Source organism: Lepidochelys kempii, chromosome 1 (genome assembly GCF_965140265.1).
Source record: "Lepidochelys kempii isolate rLepKem1 chromosome 1, rLepKem1.hap2, whole genome shotgun sequence".
In the NCBI taxonomy this organism is placed as follows: Eukaryota; Metazoa; Chordata; order Testudines; family Cheloniidae; genus Lepidochelys; species Lepidochelys kempii.
In genome coordinates, this window is record NC_133256.1 from 66,589,081 (window position 1) to 66,610,543 (window position 21,463).

The 21,463-nt window shown below is 39.7% G+C and overlaps 2 long non-coding RNA genes across 3 annotated transcripts; both read right to left on the reverse strand.

Moving 5' to 3' along the window:
- Positions 1-1,399: 1,399 nt before the first annotated feature.
- LOC140911995 (uncharacterized) lies at positions 1,400-9,322 on the reverse strand. 2 transcript variants are annotated; one of them, XR_012159199.1, is made up of 4 exons: positions 7,010-9,322; positions 4,491-4,675; positions 3,115-3,174; positions 1,400-2,909 (listed from the first exon to the last, which is right to left on the reverse strand). It is a non-coding gene; the product is annotated as an uncharacterized lncRNA (long non-coding RNA). The 2 variants fall into 2 exon arrangements; XR_012159197.1 differs by having other exon boundaries at positions 1,400-3,174.
- An 8,389-nt stretch (positions 9,323-17,711) lies between these two features.
- LOC140903501 (uncharacterized) lies at positions 17,712-21,111 on the reverse strand. The gene is made up of 3 exons (XR_012156266.1): positions 20,949-21,111; positions 18,991-19,040; positions 17,712-17,802 (listed from the first exon to the last, which is right to left on the reverse strand). It is a non-coding gene; the product is annotated as an uncharacterized lncRNA (long non-coding RNA).
- Between the last annotated feature and the right edge of the window lie 352 nt (positions 21,112-21,463).

The window sequence follows — 21,463 nt, forward strand, 5'->3', positions numbered from 1 at the left end:
ATCAAATGGAATGCTGCCCAGTGAAGAGGATACATGAAACTCTTCACTTTCTGTTGTAATGGATTTAGGGTTTGAGCCAACTCCTGCTACTACAGTCAAAGGGGGGCCTTTCCATTGATTTAATTGGGAGTTGGATTTGGCTCTTGGAGGGGAATTTTCAAAGGCAAAGAAACTAGATGCTCAGTTTTGCTCCATCTGTTTTCCTGTGGGATTTTCAAAGCTATCTCACTCTAGCCTCACTCTAGAGCAAGGTAGATGTCTGCTGCCCTCTTTTTCAACAGAGAATATGCATGTGACCCTGATATGTAGTCCTGTGCATTTCTAAGCACCAGCATCTCACTGAAATCACTCATTTATATATGCTAATGAAATATGCATGCTCATAGAAACACCTGAGATGGGATATTTTCAAACACACACACACACATGCAGCATGGGTAGTGCATCAGCCCTTGGAGATCTTAGATAGGATCCAGTGCAAGGAGATGGGTCTGGGCATGGCAATAGCAGTGAGGAAGAGAACCCCAAAAAGGGCCAATAGGGGAAGATCAGCCTGACTGAGGGAGTGAATGATAGAGTCAATATGATTGGCCAATCAAAGATACAGTGTGTAAGGGAAGGAGAAGCACATTGCCTGATGCTCAACATAAGAAACAATCAGGACCGATACTGCTTGGGAATCTGTCAGGCAACTAGAGGACATGAAGAGTATGCGGCATAACAGTAGTAAAACTCCTTGGATGGGAGTTAGTCACTGATGAGGCAGCTGTGCTGTCCCTGCTCCTCTCCCAGGTAAGTTCAGCTATGGCCCGCTGAAAATGAAGAATCCACTCTGGAGTTTGTGTGTGTGTGATGAAGTCTCCACTGCCATTCCTACTGGCCCTTTTCATTCCTGGCCTGTTACTAGATAAAAGAGTATCTCGCCCCAAGGACTAAACTGTGCACACAAGCCTCAGGCATGTGCAATAAATAGGCTGAACATGTGTACTGCTTTGCCCTATTATAGCACTTTTCAAATTAAGATCTCGAAAGCACATCATAAACATTATTTAATAAGAGCCTGATTCTGCAAACTTTAACCACATTGTGATCTGAAACTAGGTGAATTTTTCACGGTTTTAGAGTTAAAAAACAAAAATGTATGAAACCCTGGGTGTAAGGAGCAGACTACTGTACCAGGTACCCAAGTGAATTTGAGTATTGTTATAAGCCCTGTGAATTTTCCAATGTGTTTCAGTTCTAGAACCACTTTGCTAAATATCTCAGTGCTAATCCACTGTGGGATAACAGGTGGCAATGTAATTATAAAAGATGTAATTATGGCTCTGAATCCATAATGCAATAATTCCAAAATGCAAATCCGCTTCTTATATGCTTAAGTATGCCTTTATGAGAGTATGCATTTGCCATAACATAGACTAGACTACATAGGTTATGTTAGATTACATAAAAATACATAATTACATAAGGACCAGATTGGATTTGTTTAGATAATGACAGACAGAACAGGTAGACAAACAAGCCATAAAAGAAGAAAGGTTATGAAGTGTCTATGGGGTGGCATGGAAAACATTCTGAGGTATGTTTCTCACTATGGGTACAAATGATGTACGTATCAATAAGTATATCAATGATCTGGAAAATCTGTCAGAGTTTAGCAGATTTCTCCACTTCAACCCATTTGTTTTAATACACACTTGGTGAGTGTCAGGTTCAGAAAGTAGTATGAACACCACCAATTATTGTATGCAATGTAGTTGTAGCCATATTGGTCCCAGGATATTATAGAGACAAAGTGAGTGAGGTAATAGCTTTTATTGGACCACCTTGTGTTGGTGAGAAAGCAAGCTAATACTCTCTAATACTCCAATTATGGGCAGATAATAAAGAAGCTACAAGTAAATAGGTGGGTTATCTGGATATCTTGAGTGACTTCTGCCAATACGTATGTATTAAACCATGGATTCAAGTATTACTACTGAGAGTATAGGTACTATGGCAGAATGATAAATTAGTAACACTTATAATAATAGTAAACACCACAAGCGTTTCTTCTACAGAAAATAATATCCAGCAATAAAGCTAACTCAGTGAAAACATTATCGATGGTGCCGCATTATCAAATGATAATACTGCTATTAGCATGCACTAGCCCTGTCAGCAGCTTCTCATGTGCTGGGAGCTAGTCAGACCATGCTGGTCAATCTCTACTCATCACAATGCACTGTAATTTGGAAACCACCATATGGCAATAGACATGGCTGGACATGTAGCACAGTCCCTTTATCAGAACGTTATTAGACGCTAAGGATATTATGTGACAAAGAGAGAGCAAGACTGTCTAGGCTTGCCGTGTTGCTGACTACATAGCTGAAGTATGTTAGCATAATGTTTTGATTTGCAGCCACAGAGATAAATATCCTTTCTGAAATTGAATAAACAAATATTTCATTACTGTAGTCACTTTTAATACACAAATCCTTCCATGGGCACAGTTAAAGAACTGATATGCATCTCAGGGGTAAGGCTGAAATGCTCACAGTCTACACAAAGGATTACAGACAGTGTTGCTTATACAGTGAGATTGGCCACATTTTCTCCCACGGAAGAAATTGCTTACACCATTATCATGTATTTGGGAAAAGTAAAGAACTTAAGCTGACGTCTTTAAAGCAGAAATATTTAAAGCTTGATAGACTCTGAAGCATGTACTACTTTAACTTTTTTTTTCTGCTGTGCACATCTGTTGGGAAGCTGCAGTGGGTCTCTAATAACACAAACTGGCCTCTGCTTTCTCATGTCTTTCAGTATTACGCTTAAAGTGCAGCTACCTGCTGAGACAATAAACATGACTTCCCATGACTTTTCAGTAATGAAGCTCACTCCTGAGGCCCGAGGGTAGAGTCAATCTAAAATATAGATATGAAGTCTGGAATTAGAAATGTCATGATCAGCCAAGTATACTTACAGCAGCTACATTTTGAAGGGGGCATTCTTTCATCTATTAATTATGTTCCATTTCCCCCTCTCACCGATACTAGCAACTCATCATTTTACATATTTAATGAAACATGACTAAAAATACATCAGAATTAATCGGTATCTGTACTGTACCAAAGAACTTTCAGAGTTATCATTTATTTCTTTTAGATAGGCTGCTACTTCCTGGAGAATCTGCAAACAAAAAGAAGGGATTAAAAAAAAAAACCTAGTATTATGAGATTATGGCTGCAGGATATAAAAGAAAGTTCAATGTTCACTGCATAGCACAATGAAATATAAAATGTAATTTTCCAATCTTTTCTGTGTCTTTGTCTGCCTACTTTCCCTAAGTGTTATATATCCCAATATAAATTTTGCAAAATAGATTCCATAGTGACATAGTCACCTACCAGAGGCCTCTTTTTAAAAGTTAAACATTACAGAAATGGGGTGGGAGAGGTATACAGATTTAATTACTTTAATGACATTTTAATTTTGTTGCTCCCTCAAATTACAATAACATTCCAAATAAGTAAATTAAAAGCAAAACAACAACAAAATAAACCCACAACCAATAAATGTGTACCCCTCTGATTGTGTACCCCTCTGATTTTTCTGTTGGGTACACATACTTTTCAGCTTGTGCTGTCTATGGGAACATACTTTCATATTTTGGGCATTGATTCTCTGCTGGGAGGAATGAAAAACAAAACCAGATTTCTGGTTTCCTTTGTTTCCTAATTGTTACAGGTTCAAATCCTGAAATTCTTACTCAGTGTGTTCTCTGGAAAATGGGACTAACATTAACAGCCAATAGACCGACGTTGTAAAATCTGAGTAAGGACCTCAAGATCTGGTACACTCTGTTGTTGTTTTTTTAAGTATTAAAAAGCAAAGCTGTTGCCAAATTACTGTGAGTTTCTACCAGCAATATAAAAAAAAATCCAGACATAACAGGCTAGACACCACCTGCTCTCAAATGCTCTTGTGCAGCTCTGTCTGACTTCAGGACCTGACCCATAAATGTTTGCTCACACACATAGGCACTAACGCAAATTAAAAGCTGACAGAGGGGACATCAAAATGGCTGTAGTTTTTCAAATTATCTTTAAAATCCCGCATAAAGAACACTAAAACAATTTTACACTCTAAAATGTGTTTGGTTCATAGAAAGGGAACATGAGATAACACACAAACCATGTCCATGAAGCCGCACTGACCTCACTGGTGGCATTCTATTACATACAGGTTTTTATACCGCCTTCCTCACCCTTGTATCTGAGTGCCTTGCAGTAATGTCTTAAGCAACATAACTAACATCTGTCACATGTGAATAATTCTTTCTCTCATTCTTTTCCCCATGGGGAGAACTGTGTGTGCAGTGATGAGTTTTGTTTTGGTAGGGTTTGGCTTGTTGGGGTTTTTTTCTTTTTCTTTTTTTAAACATGTGCATTGCTATGTGCTTATATTAGAGAAAAGAAAGTCAAAGAAGTAGGTCAGACACTTACAGAGGAAGGGATGAGTTCATTCCACAGTCTTGGACCAGCACCTGAGAAAGCTTTCTCTCCTGCACAGATGAGCTTTACCCTTGTGGCAGAAAGTTCCATTGTGCCAGAGGAGTGAATTTGTCAGCCATGGTCTTCCCCTCAATGAAGGTGATCTTTTAGATGTGCAGGGCCCCTGGTCATTGAACCTGATATCAGTATTAATTATTTATTCTTTTATGGTTCCCAAAAGTGGGTCAGTAAAATTAAAAATTAAAAAATGGTCCCTCTTCTGAAGAGCATACACTGTCGTTCCAGAACAAAAGGCACAAGTGGGAGTTAGTCAATGAAAATTGGCACCTAACTCCCATTTGTGCCTTTAAAATCTCCCCCAATGTAACAAACTAAGAAAGGAAAGGTTAGGGGTGGAAAGGTGGGGATAACATCTACAATTACATGGTTACTCAGCAAAGGCTAGTGTGATTTCCAGCGTGGGTAGACAGATTCACGCTAGCCCTGCTCGACCTATTGTGCTAAAAATAGCAGTGTGGATGTTGCGGCATGGGAGACATCTCAGGCTAGCCACCTAAACCCAAGCCCACCTAATCCTCTGAGGGGTCCAAGCTCGGCAGCTAGCCCAAGCCGCTGACCATGCCACACTCTCCAGACTGCTATTTTTAGTATGCTAGTTCGAGTCTATCTACCAGTGATGGGAATCACACCTCCCAGCCATAGACGCTGACTCTGTGGGTGCTCCAGGGCTGAAACACCCCCGGGGAAAAATTAGTGGGTTCTCTGCACCCACCAGCAGCCAACCACCCCGCCTCACCTCCTCCTCCACCTCCTCCCCTAAGCGCACCGTGTCCCCACTCCTCAGCCTACCTCCCTGTGCTTGCTGCCGCCAAACAGCTGTAGCAAGCTCCGGGAGGGAGGGGGGAGGACCGGGAACGTGGCGCACTCAGGGGAGGAGGTGGGGAAAAGGTGGGGGTGGGGCGGGGATGTGGGGAAAGAGTCGAATAGGGGCATGGAGGAGGCAGAGTTGGGGCGGGGACTTTGGGGAAGGGGTTGGAATGGGGGCTGGAGGGGACAGGGAAAGGGTGGAGTCGGGGCGGGGCTGGGGGAAAAAGGAGGTCGAGCACCCACCGGTGCCAGAAGAAATCAGCACTTATGCTCCCAGCTGCAGTGTAAACGTACCCAAAGATACTTAGGCACCTAGGTCCCATTAATCTAGATCACAGGTTCCTGACAGGCAGGCCCATGGGAGGCATCTCCCTCTGCTCAGGATTCTCAAGTGTAAACCCTCTCCTGGAGTTAGACACCACCACCACCAGGACAGCCCTTTCTCATAAAAAAAGAGAGACTGAGTGTATGTCTACACTGCAATAAAACACCCACAGCTGATTCAGGCTATAAAATTTCAGTATAGACATCTGTACCCTTCCCCCTCGCAGGTCCCCAGAGCCCAGGCCTGAACATCTACACTGTAATTGTATAGCCCCATGAGCCCAAGTCACCTGCCACAGGCCAGACATGAGTGTTTTATTGCAATGTAGACACACCCTGAGAGACTTCAGAACAGAAATCCCAGAAGTTTGGGCACTCTCATCTAGAATGTAGGAAACAGATTCAACACCTTTCTCTGCCTGATTTGGAGCAAGGGCTTGAATGCAAGTCTCCCACATCAGCAACACAACCACTGGGCTTTTGGCTATTCTGGGAGGTGTCTTTCAATCTGTCCTGTTGGAGCTGTTCTCCTTTAAGTATTTAAGTATTAAGTATTTCTCCTTGAGCAAGACAGAGCGTGATTGACTCTATAGCCTAGGGCAGTCAGGTTCAAGTCCTTGCTCCAAATCAGGCAGAGTTGGGACTCAAACTTGAGTCTCTCACATCCCAAGTGGTGCCCTAACCACTGGGTGATTAGACACACTCCCTCTTTGGCATGAGGCCCCGTCATGTAGGCCTGATCCCATGCATCCTCTGATCAGGATCAAGCTCAACGGTGAGATAGCGGGAATGCCTAGTTTGAGAACCCTTCCAGAGCTTTTGCTTCTAGGGCTCCAAGCAACTCACTAGCTATGAAGCAGCATCAGGTCTTAGATAGCTTTGCAAATTCTAACTGGTGGAAACTTAGGTACCTACAGGGTTAGGCAGCTGAACGGTAGTTTTGAGAATGTCAGTTACACCGAAATATTGGACTTAGGCACCTTTGTGACACAAAAAAATGATGATAATCATATAATTTATATGACCACTATTATTACAGACCCAAATGACAAAGGATTTTTAATGTTTCTAATGTTTCCACCAAAAAAACCCCCCACTTTTTCTTTGTTAAGTCTAGTGTATTATTTCATTTATTGCTAAAATTTATTACAATAATGTACCACAAGCTTGTTTTTTATGGTGATAATTAAACAAAATGTCAGCCTAGTTATCTATTCCCAAATTGCTTGGGAGAGGGGCATAATCTCAGAGGAAAGGCACACTTCTGAAGTGATTTCAGAATGCACAAAATGATTTTTAAAGAGAAAACAAAGCCTTACCTTATGGAACATGATTGTTCTGTTTGCCCACTTGAGCACGTAGCAGGAAATCCAGAGCATAATCAGAAACATGTTGCATGCATAACGCATTATATCTGTCCTAGTAGCTCAAGGTCAGAGTTCAATTTCCTTATTTTTTCTCAAATTATGATTCTCCTTTTCACTTCCTCCTTCTCTTTTTTCCCCTTCAGAAACATCCCCATCTTTCTCTTCCCCTGCCTTACTACTTACATACATCTGCACACATACTGTAACCGAATAAAAACAGACATATTAGAACTCAAAAGCAGTGCTTTCAGCTTGTTACTGTGATCTTTATTAGGAAAATAGAAAGATTTCCACACCTATAGTGTAACCCGATTGATTACTTAAGAATCCCCAGTTATCACATTGAGGATGGACAGGTTCTTGCCCCAAGATCAGGCCCAGTATTATTCAGATTATAGTTGGGAACCCCGATGTGCACAGTTACAACATTCACACTATAGGAACTCTTATATTTACAAATATAGTTTATTAACACATTTAGCACAGTCACAAACACCCCAACTCAGTAAGGTAGATAGAGATACTACAGAATGTACCGCTGCACATCCATATACTCATACCATCCCTTGTAGAACAACCTGAAATGTGAGCCATCGTCTTCTCCTCACCATCGCCTTCCCCCTCATCACCAGTGGTCATCATTATGGCACCTCCCAAGGACTTCAACTCTCTCTCCTGCTGCCCCTAAACTGGGATGCCACCTTTATATGTTACACTAACGCCGTTATGTTCGATGCATATTCAGTAGGGATTGTTCCCCTTTTCCTTATTTGTATTTCCTCCCCTTACTAATGTTAGAGTGTCTTTTTTTCTATAGGTTAGTACATCAGTTATCTCATCTTACTATCATATATGCCAATTTGTTACCATGACCCTTTTGTGGTCAGGTATCACATTTGTTATTTCTGTCCTAACGGGTTATTTCGGTTCCTTCCACGTTCCAAGTTGTGGTGTACCTGTTAAGTTTAAAACGGTACGAATGTAGGAAGCCCCCATGCCAGCCTACTTCAACGCATTCTCTATGTTAAAGGTTGCAGCCATATATGAACTTTATGCTTTAGCTCATCACCATCTATCCAGGTGAAAGGTACCAAACATATGTATGCTAACTTTGCCTTAGCTCAACATACAGGATGTGGCCTGCAAGTCCCTTGTGTTATAGGCAAAATATACTCTAATATAAACTTACAAGCCTATTGTAATAAAACAAATGATCAAACCCATAAGTAAATAAGAAACTTATAAGAAAAGATATATAGGCTAGCAAGCAGGCTAGCGTTAGATGTATCTCATGTAACTGTTACGTACATCAGTTTGTTTCCAGGACACTTCTGTGGTTGAATCATGTGCCTGTGGCCAGAACTTCCCCTTAAACTCTATTTTCAGCTCCCCAAATACTTGGGGTTTTCCATTGGGTGGTGCAAAATTTATCTGTTCAAAGTTCATAGGCCTCAAGCCTTATTCTAACTTGCTGAAGCTAATGTCTTACAGGATACAGGCCTGTATGTTTCTTGCATTACTGCTGAATATAATGCAAAGCAGAATGTAATGCAAAGCAGTGAATATAATTAAGACAAGCTACCTACTGGGCTACACTAGTTTCAGAATCTTGGCAGTATGCATTAGATTGATTCACTGGCCTTTTCTGTAGATTAGGAATAAATCAGATTTGTATAAACTTCAGAGCTTTACCTTGATATGCATCCTTCTTTTTCGTTTCCATATGTTATGGGGTCATGCCCAAGCTTCATTTGGGGCTTGGGGTTCAAATTAACCCAAAATCTCAAGGCATAACTGGCAACACTACCAAGCTTTAATGGATTTTCCCCTGAAACGACAAATCTACCCACGTTCACATAAACCTTGGCGCACACGGGCTGATAGGTTCATAAATTTAAGCAAATCTTATGTTTAAGTTAAAAAGTCCCCAGTTTTAGATGTGCCTTACCTGATTTGGATTTTTGTTAGAAAAGTTTCATTTAGCTGGTTGAAATTCCACTTAACCACTGAAATGCATTCAGTGATACCTGCATTGTCCTTTGCACATGATTGTCCATTTCAGAGAAAAGGCAAACACATAAGTGTATCTCAATTCTGCACAACTGGCAGTGTCTATGCAAGACAGGGCCAGTGCTAGGTTAGCAGATGTGGTTTGGGTTAAGGCAGAAGGGTAAGCTGTGTGAAAAGCTTGAACTCTGCCTAAAGCTTGGCAATAAACAGCACTTATTAGTAACTTACTCACATGATAACTGAATTTTACCAAATTTGGTATCATGTTACATTATTGGATACCAATAACTCTGAACGTGTGACAATAGTGTGGACTGTCTTGTTTAAAAACAAAACAAAAAAACTGAATTGAGAAAGAGAAAGTGTGATGAAGAAACAGGATGAATAAAGGACTAGCTTGGCAAAGCTGAATCTCCATTTACATACATCAAGACCAATAACACTGAGCAGAAGCAAGGAGAAAGGGCCTTTTTAATTCCTTAGAGTACCAGGAGAGAGACACTGGCATTTCACAGCTTGGACCATTAGGAGTCCAAGTTGATGAAGTAGCCAGTGAGTAACCCCAGGATTTAAGGAGTTTAGGACTAAGCAATTCTTCTAAAAAGGAAAGATGTGTACCTCAAGCAAGGATCCAGCTGCAGCCTCCCAGAAGAAACTGCTTCTAAGGGTCTTTGAGCAATTTATTACCTGAGCATGAATTACAAAATTTGTGAAAGTGAAATTATGTCTCTATACTTGTTTCCTATGATTCATTATGATCTGTGAGTTACAGTGTTACCCATAGCTCTACATTTCTTGGTACGCTAGGAATTACCAAGTTTATATTTAATTTGCGGGGCAATGTAAATATGTTAAAGTTGAGAAGTCATTACTGGCCACCAGTGGTATGCGCCTATGATCTAGCAACTTATGGACATTTCAAATCCACACATGAAGTACATGTGCCTGAAAAGGAGTTGGGGGTCCAATTCTGCAAAGTGATAAATGTCCTCAGTTCTCTTTCAAGTCAACAGGAGTTGAGCATGCACTCACAGGACTGGGCCATTAGTGATTTTTTTTTTAACTTTCCACGAAACTTCAGGAATGTTTACCAACATCTTACCATAACACATTTGTATGGAATAATAGAAAAGCCTGTAATTAATGACCATGTCCTAACCTTGTACCTACTGTGCAAATACTAAGTGAAATATGCTGGGCAATATTACTGCATATGCTCCCTTTAATCAACATGCACAAGTCCTTATACTATAAATGGGAATCAAGCGCTGATTCAAGGACAGTATAAGGCTACACAGTGTGAAGTAAATCAGTGCTGCCTGCCGCTCCACACACTACCACCAAAATGAGGCATACTTCTGTGAGTAAACACAGGTGTTATGGTTATGGGCTATAAGTTTTTTGTAAACTGCTTTTAAAACAATGTAAATACTTATTAAGAAGCAATACATAAGAATGGACATATTGGGTCAGATCAATGGTCCATCTATCACAATATCCTGTCTTCCAACAGTGGGTAATGCCAGATGCTTCAGATGGAATGAACAGAACTGGCAGTCATCAATGGTCCATCCCATTGTCCATTCCCAGCTTCCAGCAATCAGAAGTTAGAGACACTCAGAGAATGGGATCGCATCCCTGACCATCTTGGCTAATAGCCATTGATGGAGCTATCCTCCATGAATTTATTTAATTTCTTATTTGAATCCAGTTATAGTTTTGGCCTTCACAACATACAATGGCAACAAGTTCCATAGGTTGACTGTGCATTGCGTGAAGAAGTACTTCCTTTTGTTTGTTTTAAACCTGCTGCGTATTAATTTCATTGGGTGACCCCGGTTCTTGTGTTGTGTGAAGGAATAAATAACATTTCCTTATTCACTTTCTCCATACTATTTATGATTTTATAGACCTCTAGCTTATCCCCCTTCCTTGTCTCTTTTCCAAGCTGAACAGTCCCAGTGTTTTTAATCTCTCCTCATATGGAAGCTGTTCTACCATTTAATCATTTTGTTAATGATTAATCATTTTGTTGCCCTTCTCTGTACCTTTTCCATTTCTAATATATATTTTTTGAGATGGGATGACCTGAACTGCATGCAGTATTCAAAATGTAGGCATACATGGATTTATATAGTGGCATTATGATATTTACTGTCTTATCATCTGTCCCGTTTCTAATGGTTCCTAACATTCTGTTAGCTTTTCTGACTACTGCTGCACATTGAGCAGATGTTTTCAAAGAACAATTCACAATGACTCCAAGATCTCTTTCTTGAGTGGTAACAGCTAATTTAGATCCCATGATTTTGTAAGTATAATTGGGGTCATGCTGTCCAATGTCCATTACTTTGCATTTTTCAACATTGAATTTCATCTGCCATTTTGTTGCCCAGTCATCTAGTTTTGAAAGAGTCCTTTGTAACTCTTTGCAGTAAGCTTTGGACTTAACTATCTTGCGTAATTTTGTATTGTCTGCAAATTTTGCCACCTCACTGTTTACTCCCTATTCCAGATCATTTATGAATATGCTGAACTGCAGTTGTCTCCGTACAGATCCCTGGGGGACACCACTATTACCTCACTCTGTTCTGAAAACTGGCCATTTATCCTTTGTTTCCTGTCTTTTAAGCAGTTACTGATCCATGAGAGGACTTTCCCTCTTATGCCATGACTCCTTACTTTTAGAGCATTTGGTGAGGGATCTTGTCAAAAGCTTTATGAAGGTCCAAGTACACTAAATCCACCAGCTTACCCCTCTCCCCCTGTTTGTTGACCCCTCAAAGAATTCTAATAGATTGGTAAACTATGGTTTTCCTTTACAAAAACCATGTTGACTCTTCCCCAACAAATCATGTTCATCTATCTGTCTGATAATTCTGTTCTTTAGTTTCAATAAATTTGCCTGTTACTGAAGTTACTGTTACATACCAGCCTGTAATTGCCAGGATCACCTCTGGACACTTTTTAAAAATTGTGTGTCACATTAGCTATCCTCCAATCATCTGGTAGAGAAGCTGATTTAAGTGATAGGTGTAGCATATAAGTTACAGTGCAGCATATAAATTACAAAACTGCAGAAAACGTTCTATCTGATTAAAGGTTCTTTATGGTCTTTGAAAAGGCATGGTTCTACTTAGTAATCCAATAATATTGCATCGATACTTTGTCTGGCTGGGTAATCATTAATAAAGCAATGAAATAGGTATTAAGGAATGCCTATGACACACCCTCGTTAATTATCCTTTCATTCAAGTATTTATTTGAATATCTACTTTGAAGTCTTTCATATGAATTTGTAGCACTATATTATTGTAGTTGATAATGTACCTCTTTCAAGATTTTGCTAAAGTTATTATTGTTTCCAATCATTTTCCAAATCTCAAAATACAAATTCCTTACAACCTGACCTTGTTGATACTGTGCAAGACCTGAAAGTGCACTTTTATGACTTTGCGCTGACAAAGGTAACAGTTTTTGGAAATATTCTTTTTAAAAAAGGAGAGATTATATTGGCTTTAATTGTGAGAGTTTTCATGAGATCATCTCTTTGAAGATGAACATTGGCTGTATTCAAAGAGCTTGGAAGATGAAGGAGTTCTATGATGAGGAAGAGAAAAAGCATACCAAGTAAGAGGAACAGATGCTCTCAGCAGAAATATACTAATATTATAAGCCTGCAAATGTACTGCATGTTATGTAGATCGGAGTGAAGGGAACAACACTACATATACCACAGACAAAATTAATAGAACTCCAAAAGTAAACTACATGCTACCCAATAAAAAGACTTCTGTACTAATATTTTCCCCTTGTGCATAGCATTTTCTACCTTTTCATCTTCAGTCTTCTTTTTCAGAGAAGTTCCTCCAAGGTACTCAGCATGAAGGCCATTGGTGGTAACACGCTGTAATAACATCACAGGCTTCCTTTCAGGAGAACACTGCCAAGTGACCACTATTTGAGCAGACTATGCACTGTCGTCCACAAGAAGGCTGCTTAGTAATTTCCCCTGCAATCAGCAAGCATATAAACACAGACACAGATGAATGTATGCCGTTGTCATTACACTATTGCAGATACTTACTGCATTTCTGACATTCAACCCCAAGCTGGGGTATGTTGAGGGCAGGAGCAAGTAGTTCAGTGATCTAAAAAAAAAAGAAAAAAGGTTTTTCCCTAAGAGTAGAGGAAATGCCAGACCCTGCTGCCCCAAAGCCCTCACATTTCTGCTGATTATAGGGAAAATTAGGGGACAAAAGACAATACTGTAGATAAAAAAAATAAATCTTCCCTGTAGTTTTCCCTCACCTGACGGATAAATCGCTCCCAGGAATGACCTCCTTGCCTTTCATGATGAGGTCAAGAAACTTGCTGTCAGTACCACAATTATGATTAATGATCTAACTGGTAGTGACAGCAATCAAACTATAGTCTCTGGAGTGCAGCAGGACTGTGCTAGCCTCTGAGTGGGGTGAGTCATTGCAAAGGAAGGAGATCTATCTGCTATTGCTACACACTCACATTTCAGCACAGCCTCCTCTTGTTTCTTTCTTGCAACATCATATCATGAAAGTGCAGAAGAAACCAGCACAAAGCCTGTCTGTTAAAAAGGACAAAACATTTTTAAAAAACTTTTGTAGCAATTGGCAAAATACAGCATAATGAATAATCAAACTTGTAATAATGTAATCATCTTAAAAGCATAGAACCACTGTGCAACAAGATTAAGTGTTTAACTGTGACCAATACAATGAAAATGGTGTAAGGATGAGGTTGTTCCACCCCTACCCCCACTCTTTTTGGAAATCGATTCAGTACATTCTCTTTAGTTAAATGATCATAAATATTCAGGCGCTGAGCTCACAAAAATTTCAGTACATAAGGATTAAAAGGTACAAAGGTGAGAATGCATTTCAACATCACCTCAACAAGGAGATACAGATTAAACGGTTAATTTGTGATATGAGGATGATGGAATAGTCTAAAGCAAAAATAAAATGAAGGCAGACTCCAAAAGAGAGATGACCGATCAGGAGAGAGAGAGAGTGATACCAGAGTTACATGGATATAACAATGTAAGAATCAATTAAGGCCAGCTACATGCTCTGAAAATATCTTCAAGTTCCATCTGGTTAAATGCTATCTAAATTAACTAGTTGGACCATACAGAAGAGACGGTACTAGAAATAGAAAGCACTTGTAATGCTCCTGGAACTGGTTAACAATTTAACTGTATTATTTTCTGTTTCAAAGCATTTGAAGTTGTCTCTCTGGGTCTACCCCGCAGCTTGATCTTTGATGTGTCAGGCTGCTATGTGGGAGACCGGGTTTGAGGGTAAAGATACACATTGAGATTTGCAAGGTGGGGAGAGCATGCAGATAATGTTATCAGATTCTTGGAGACGAGGAGTGACACATCATCAGGGGCAGCCATTAGATGCTGTAGGCATGCCAGTCTGTTCAGAAATGTAGGTTTGCCTAGCTGGGCATAATTTTAATCTTTTAAATGCACCCAGCCAGGACATTTGTCTGAAAGGTAAACAGGCCAGCTGGGGAAAACCTGCAGTGGGGAGAAGGCTGGTTGAGTGTCTGGAGGAGTTGGGGGAGCTGCCTTATGGAGAAGCATATCCACCACAGCCTGGACCTGTAGCACAGCATCCTGGCCTGCATCTAAGCTAGACAGCTCTTCTACATTGCTCCAAAGTACCAAACACCAGCTTCTCAGACAGATGCCACTGTAGACATGTGATTGCTGTGGAAAATGGTGGTCAAAGTGATGGAGTAGAAGAAAGCGCCATAGTTCCCATTCAAGCAAGTCCTGATGCTGATTGTCTGCATCCGGAAATTAATTGCCCACTTTGGTATTGATGTTGGCTGAGATAGAGCAAAATGAAGGAAAACCAATCCTTGAATGTCAGGAGCTCCCATGAATGGAAAAACAGGGATGATATTTCTTACACCAATTCTCTAGGATAAGCTTTGCCCTCCAAACTGACAACTGAGTTTTGATACTCCATTCCATGTAAAAGGAAAACCCTTGGTATTCTGCTTCTAGTCTTCCCTAATGGCTAAAAACTGTGCATGTGTGTTTGTGTAAGTGCATAAGAGAGAGAGAGAGATCTAATTTTAGACTATTTTACTGCACTTCAGAAAATAGTTTTGTTTCTTCTCACTGCATTTTAGTTGAACAGTCATCCACTGGGTAGACACTGACTCGCTTGTCATAGAAATAATGTATGTTTCACTTGAAATTAATCTAATCAGTAAAACATTCATGAAAAAGAATTGAATCACATTTATTTGCAGCTGAACGTTAGCTGAGAGAACTACATTTTAATCTCATTATAATATGACCTTCCAAAGTCTATCACTCTGTTGCCTGGCACGTTGTTTGTTTGTTTGTTTTTGTTTTTTTAAACTTCAACAGTATTTAATGGTTATTCAACAGATTTAAAGAAACAGCTTCCACTTTGACCAGATAAAATGTGGGTGGGGAGACAGAAGGGGGAAAGCAATAATAAGCTTTAATATGGATCTGAAAACAGCCTTCATAAAACAAGAATAAACAACGTTATGGTCTAATTTACCCCTACATAAAATGCAAAATAGAACTCAGTATGTAATAAAACATTAGAATCTTTATTGCTAACATAATCTTAACTAATCATTTATTATATTATTTCTATAGTTACAGTAATTCATCTGCATGAAAGTTGACTGAATAAGGTTAGCCCTGCAAATAACGCCACACTGCTTTTCCTCCCTGTTCTATTCACAACATCTTTCATTAATGTTTGCACATGTTCCTAATCTGGTCCCAAGCAGGATCAGCCTCTGTCTCTGCAAAGTGTCAGCAGCACAAAACAGTTTTCTTCTTAACAACCCCTTTCTTTGTAATACATAAACACAATCTTCTGGGGCTCTGTAATTATCCAAAATGAGCTTTACTGTTGCAAATTACTTTAGCAGCCCTATGATTTATCTGTCATACACACACTTTATAATATTTATATTCATATTAAAACTGCCACTAATAATGAATTGATAGTACATAAATATTTACATGATACTACATGGACAAATGCTTGATGTCCTTATAATAGTTACATTTCTTGCTCTCCCTATCATGTTTGGAAAAGCCAACACCTGGCATTTTGCCATGCTCATGAAAATGCCTTTGAAAATGGCTCAGAACATTAACAGAGCTTCACATTTGCCACACTTTTCTTTAAAAAGAATGGCATCCCTTCATACTTATGCAGTCTGGGTTATTGCTTCTTCACATTATGCATCATTACTCTGAGGAAGTGTCTTATCAGGAGCTCCAGTTGTTGTGGAGACGATTGGAATTAAGCACTGGAAGCTTTTTATTTATCTTATACGCTTTATTCCTACAAGATTTTCAGCATATAACCTTCTTTGTTCAGCTCAGAATTGGATACATTGCCAGGCATTGTAAAATTTACATCTTGCTTTTTTTTTTCATTTGTTCCTAAATTGGATTGAAAACAAAGTAGAGTTTTAATTAAAACTCTGCTTGACAATAGTAAATTTTTCCATACACTGGAATTTCAGAGCAGTTGTGAGGATTTTGAAAAGGCCTAATAGGTGACATTTGCCATAAGAGTGACTGAAAAATTTATTGTAAGTGCTAGAACAGATGGTAAGCATGATTGACAATGTTCATACAAAGAAAACTCTGTAATAATACCATTGAATGGCTGACAAACCAACAAAAGGCAGGGAATTTAAAGTGAAGGTTACTTTAAACTATGTATGATTTGTAATGACTCACAAATTCAAAGGATAAGTGTAGAGGAGGCAAAGAACCAAAAAAAGAAATCAAGGACCTGGCTCTGCAGTTCTTTGACTCAACAGTGGATATCAGATACCAAACACAGCTCTTCGATGCACATAGAAAAAATCAACCCTCCACACTACACTATGGAAATCAATACCCTTTATACGGGGGATGTCAGAACAATCAAACTTCTAATCCAGTCTTAGCTATGGGTCAAACGCATTAACTATTCAAAAAACATAAAAAAGGAACTGGGTGTCAAAACTTCTCTGTTCTACTGACATCCAACATGCTAGGCTTTGCCCTGTCTTCTCTCCTGAGACCATACTAGATGGAAGAACAATAACCTGATGCACCTTGATCAAGACTTGAAAATTTGCCATTTCCTGATCTAACTAATGATTTGCGATATTAAATTCCCTAAGTATAGGGAATACCACAAATAGCACAAATATAGGTAAATCCAATAAAGTTTTTTCAAGTATCCACAGTATGTTTGCTATTGAACTCTGAAATAGACAATCCCACTTCAGAAAATTTTGAAGTTTGATTTTGAAGTTAAAGAACTAGACTTTAGTCAATACATTATTTGTAATGAGCAACAGGACTTCTGGTATTTTTCTGATTCATTTGTTATTTGTATTTTGTGTGTTTGTGTGTGTTATATATATATGTAAACTTGAAATCATCTATCTATGCATATTGTTGGCCTACATATATATGGGTTCTTATTTTTAATTCTCTTATCCACCCTTCCTTCTCCTCCCTATTGTTTGTTGCACCCATTTCTTGCTAGTCCTGGGCACAATTTTTCTACTAACCTTTTTTTTGGGTGAAAAATGCAGATTTGGCGACACGGAAACAGTTAACGAATTTGTGTCAATTTCACTGGTTTCTTTCCATTGAAAGGAATACCTTAAAAAAAAAAACCCTGAAAAAATAGAAACAAAATGTTTGAATGCACATAAAAAATATTAACCCTCCTGACTACCGCTGAAATCAATACTCTTTAAACTGTAGATCAAAAGGTTTTGTTTTTTTAATTTGAAATTGCTTTTAGTTTCAAAGTTTCCTTTAATATTGTTTTTTAAAAACTTTTAAATGTTAAAAAATGCTCAAAACAAAAATAAAATCTGAGCCATATTTTTTTTTACTTTTCAACGCACCAAAACATTTGGGTTTTTTTCATTTTTCAGAATTGCCACTCAACCAACCAGCCAACCAAACAAACAAACAAACCCTGCCCTACTTCTTGGGTCTTGTCTCAAATGAGATTAGGGGAAGGCTCTGTCTTCCCGCTTAGCCAGATCCCCCTGGCATTCAGCTGCTCTTCCTGGCAGCCAGGCCTCGGAGCCACTCCTGGTTGCTGCCCAGTGCAGCACATCAGCTGCCTCGGAGGGTGCCTGTCTCTCCCAGGCAGCTGCTGCGCTGCACCAGGCAGTGTACCAGTCAGCCTGGCTGGAAGAGGAGAGGCTCTGGCCTTCCAGCTCTGGCCCTGCCCCTTCCTCTTCCCACCTGGGCCGGCGGGGGCACTTGAGCCTCGGGAGAGTTACTTGACTCTTTGTGCCCCTCCCACCAGTCGCCTTAATGTTCCATGGCTAGTGCCCTGCGCGGAAACAAATTTATACCTGCGGATGCAGATATCCACAGATATCAATCGGTATTCGCTTAACCGCAGGGCTCTCCCGGGAACCACAGCAGCAAAAGGTGCCGCTCCTCTGCCACGGCTGTGCCACTCCCAGCCCTTCCATGCAGTTGCATCTACTCTCTGGGGTCTATACAGCCCCACCAGAGGACAAGGCTGGGGGCCGTAAAGTCATGCCAGAGGAGCTGCTGGAGTGGGGCCGCCCGCCGGCCCCACGTTCTGCTCCTTTCGCTGCTGCAATTCCCGGGAGAGCCCTGCGGTGTTCAGCAGATACCGAATGTGTCTTTCTGCTAGGGCATAACGGCAATTAATGTCTTATTGGGACAGCGTACCTCACTGTACCAGCTTACTTGCACCACTGGTCTGATGTTAGCCACACTGAATAAACAAACACCTGCAGGCCTTTCTGAAAATACCAATCCTGTTCTACTTTCAATTCTGTTCATTTTCTAATGATAACTTTTGTATACTTACTTGTGGGAATCCTGTACCAACACCGGGCCTTGTGTTCTCATCTATATACCCTTCAGCAATGTAAAAAATAAATAGTAAAATGAAAGTTACAATTTCCTCCTTAAATTGCCTTATTGTGCCTGTAAATTTCAGGGATCTCTGCCTGTGATGTACTGTGCTTGCTGCAGAACTGCAGCACTATGCAAGCATGGCTTAATAGTTACCACACAAAGGGCCTGAGAACCAGGACTTGGGGCTCTATTACTGGCTCATGCCACTTACGGTCCACGCAACCCTAAGCAAGTCACCAAATCTTTAAGATTCTTTAGTTTACTCACCTGTAAAATGGATAGATGAGCTACCTCACAGGTGTCTTGGCTTAGCTAATTAGATTTTGTACAGCAGTTTGAGATCCTCAGATGACAACTACTGTATAGAGCAAATTCAAAGCATTCGTGTTTCAATATGGTTTAAGAATGGAACATCAGTCTTGACTCAAAATCTCCTTATTTCTGTCAGATTGAGCCAGATCTTTAATATTACTGGGGGTGAATCTTCTATGGGTGTTTTTTTTTTAAAGTTGTTCTCTTCAGTGTTTGAGCCTTCCCCTGCTAACTTTTGCTCTTGTTGTTTTAAACTGCAGAAATTAAACCTCTGTCAAAAGTGAATGAGTTGATGAGAAAGAATCATACTGGCAGGGCTCATGGGGAAATGTATTAAGATAATTTCTGAAATATGGAGAATTTAGTTGATCAACAGTAACAACTGCTGCATACGATTTTTTTTTAAGTAGGTTATTTTACAATACTCAGCAGGAACATTATCCTGCAATCTGATTGACAGGGATAGCCCATCATCTCAGGGCAGAGTGCCACTAAACAGCATGCCAAGGAGTAAGGGGCTGACTGTGCAGATCTCATGGCAGGACAAAGCCTCAATCTGAATAGAGATTTTTATTTTCCTTTTTCTCTATGTTTTTAAATTGGGTATATTTCATTATACTGCTTCATTATGTGTCAATCTTAATGAAAAATTTAAAACTCTAAAACACATCCAGGTACAATGAAATCAAATGAGTGAAAGAGGAACTAAATATAGATTTAATATAAAAGTGATATTTAAAACATGATCACTACGGATTATAAAACAGCACAACAGCATGGGTCAAGACTTTTGCTGTTTACTGAACCCCCAACAACATTAAAGTACAGTATTAACATACCTCCATAAAAAGGAATATTTGTTAGTCAAATATAGAATGTCTACTGAGTTTTACAATATTTTAGGTCATTTAAAAAAAATCAATAATATCTGGTTCCTCTAACTAATAAATGTTAAATTTCACATTTTTTCTAGAAGACCCCACTCCTTTCTCCTGAGCCTTTCTATTAGCTTTATCCTACTCTGCTCCTCTCAACTACTGTGTTGTCCTTCTCTGGCTGCCTCCTCTCTCTCTCTCTCTCTCTCTCTCTCTCTCTCTCATCCACCAGCCTCCTCCCTCTATTCCTGCATATTTAATAAAATTCCAGTAAATCCAAATAGATTTAGATAAGACTAACAGTGGTGCAATCCTTCACCCCTCACTCTTGTAAAACACTCATTAATTGGCCATTGTATGAGTAAGTACTGCAGGATTAAGCCCTATGAACCATAGCAACTACCACAGTGGATCAGACCCATGGTCTCTCCTTGACCCTAAGAACCTCTCTGTGCCAACTGGCAAAGGGTTTACTGTTCTGTAACAACAACTTCTATCAGGTGTGACAAATTCACTACTCCTATGACATTGCAGTCATAGTATTTATCCAAAAAGGGTTGCATGAAGTGTCTAATAAAAGCTTATGTCATGCTGATCATCATAATCATTGTAAGATATATGTACAGATGAGATTTAAGGAGTTGTGTATACTGAAGATACATTTTAGAGTCCAGGCAGGGTTGACAAACAGGTTTTGCCAGGCAAAGGGATATATACTCACCTGGCTGCCTAGGTTCACATGTAGATTGTGCACTGTAAATCAACACAATGGAAGCCTGTTCCGCATACAGAGTCAACATGAGTATGTGAAGACAACCTGGAGCCAGCACACCAGGAAAGAAACCACTGGGGTCATCCTGACTCTTGGGGCAAAACAATGAGTTTTGGGAAATCTAAGGAGACACAAAAGGACATTTTGTTACCCATTACTGAGGGAGCAAAAAGGACAGCACTTTCTGCATTTATGAAACATGGATCCTACCCCTGTTGGTTGGTAATGCTGGGGGACTGGTTTAGGTGACATACTACTTGAGATGAGGATGTTAGCCTGTAAATGTTAAGTTTAGATTCTAAGAAGTGCATTATATTGTTTGTTTTATATGTAATGATTTCTTTTCATTATTCTTACTCAATCTGTATCTTTTGATAATAAATTTATGATTGTTTTCACTGTAACTATATTTCAGTGCTGTAATGTTATAAAGGTCCCGATCATGAGTTGTACTAGTCAACCTG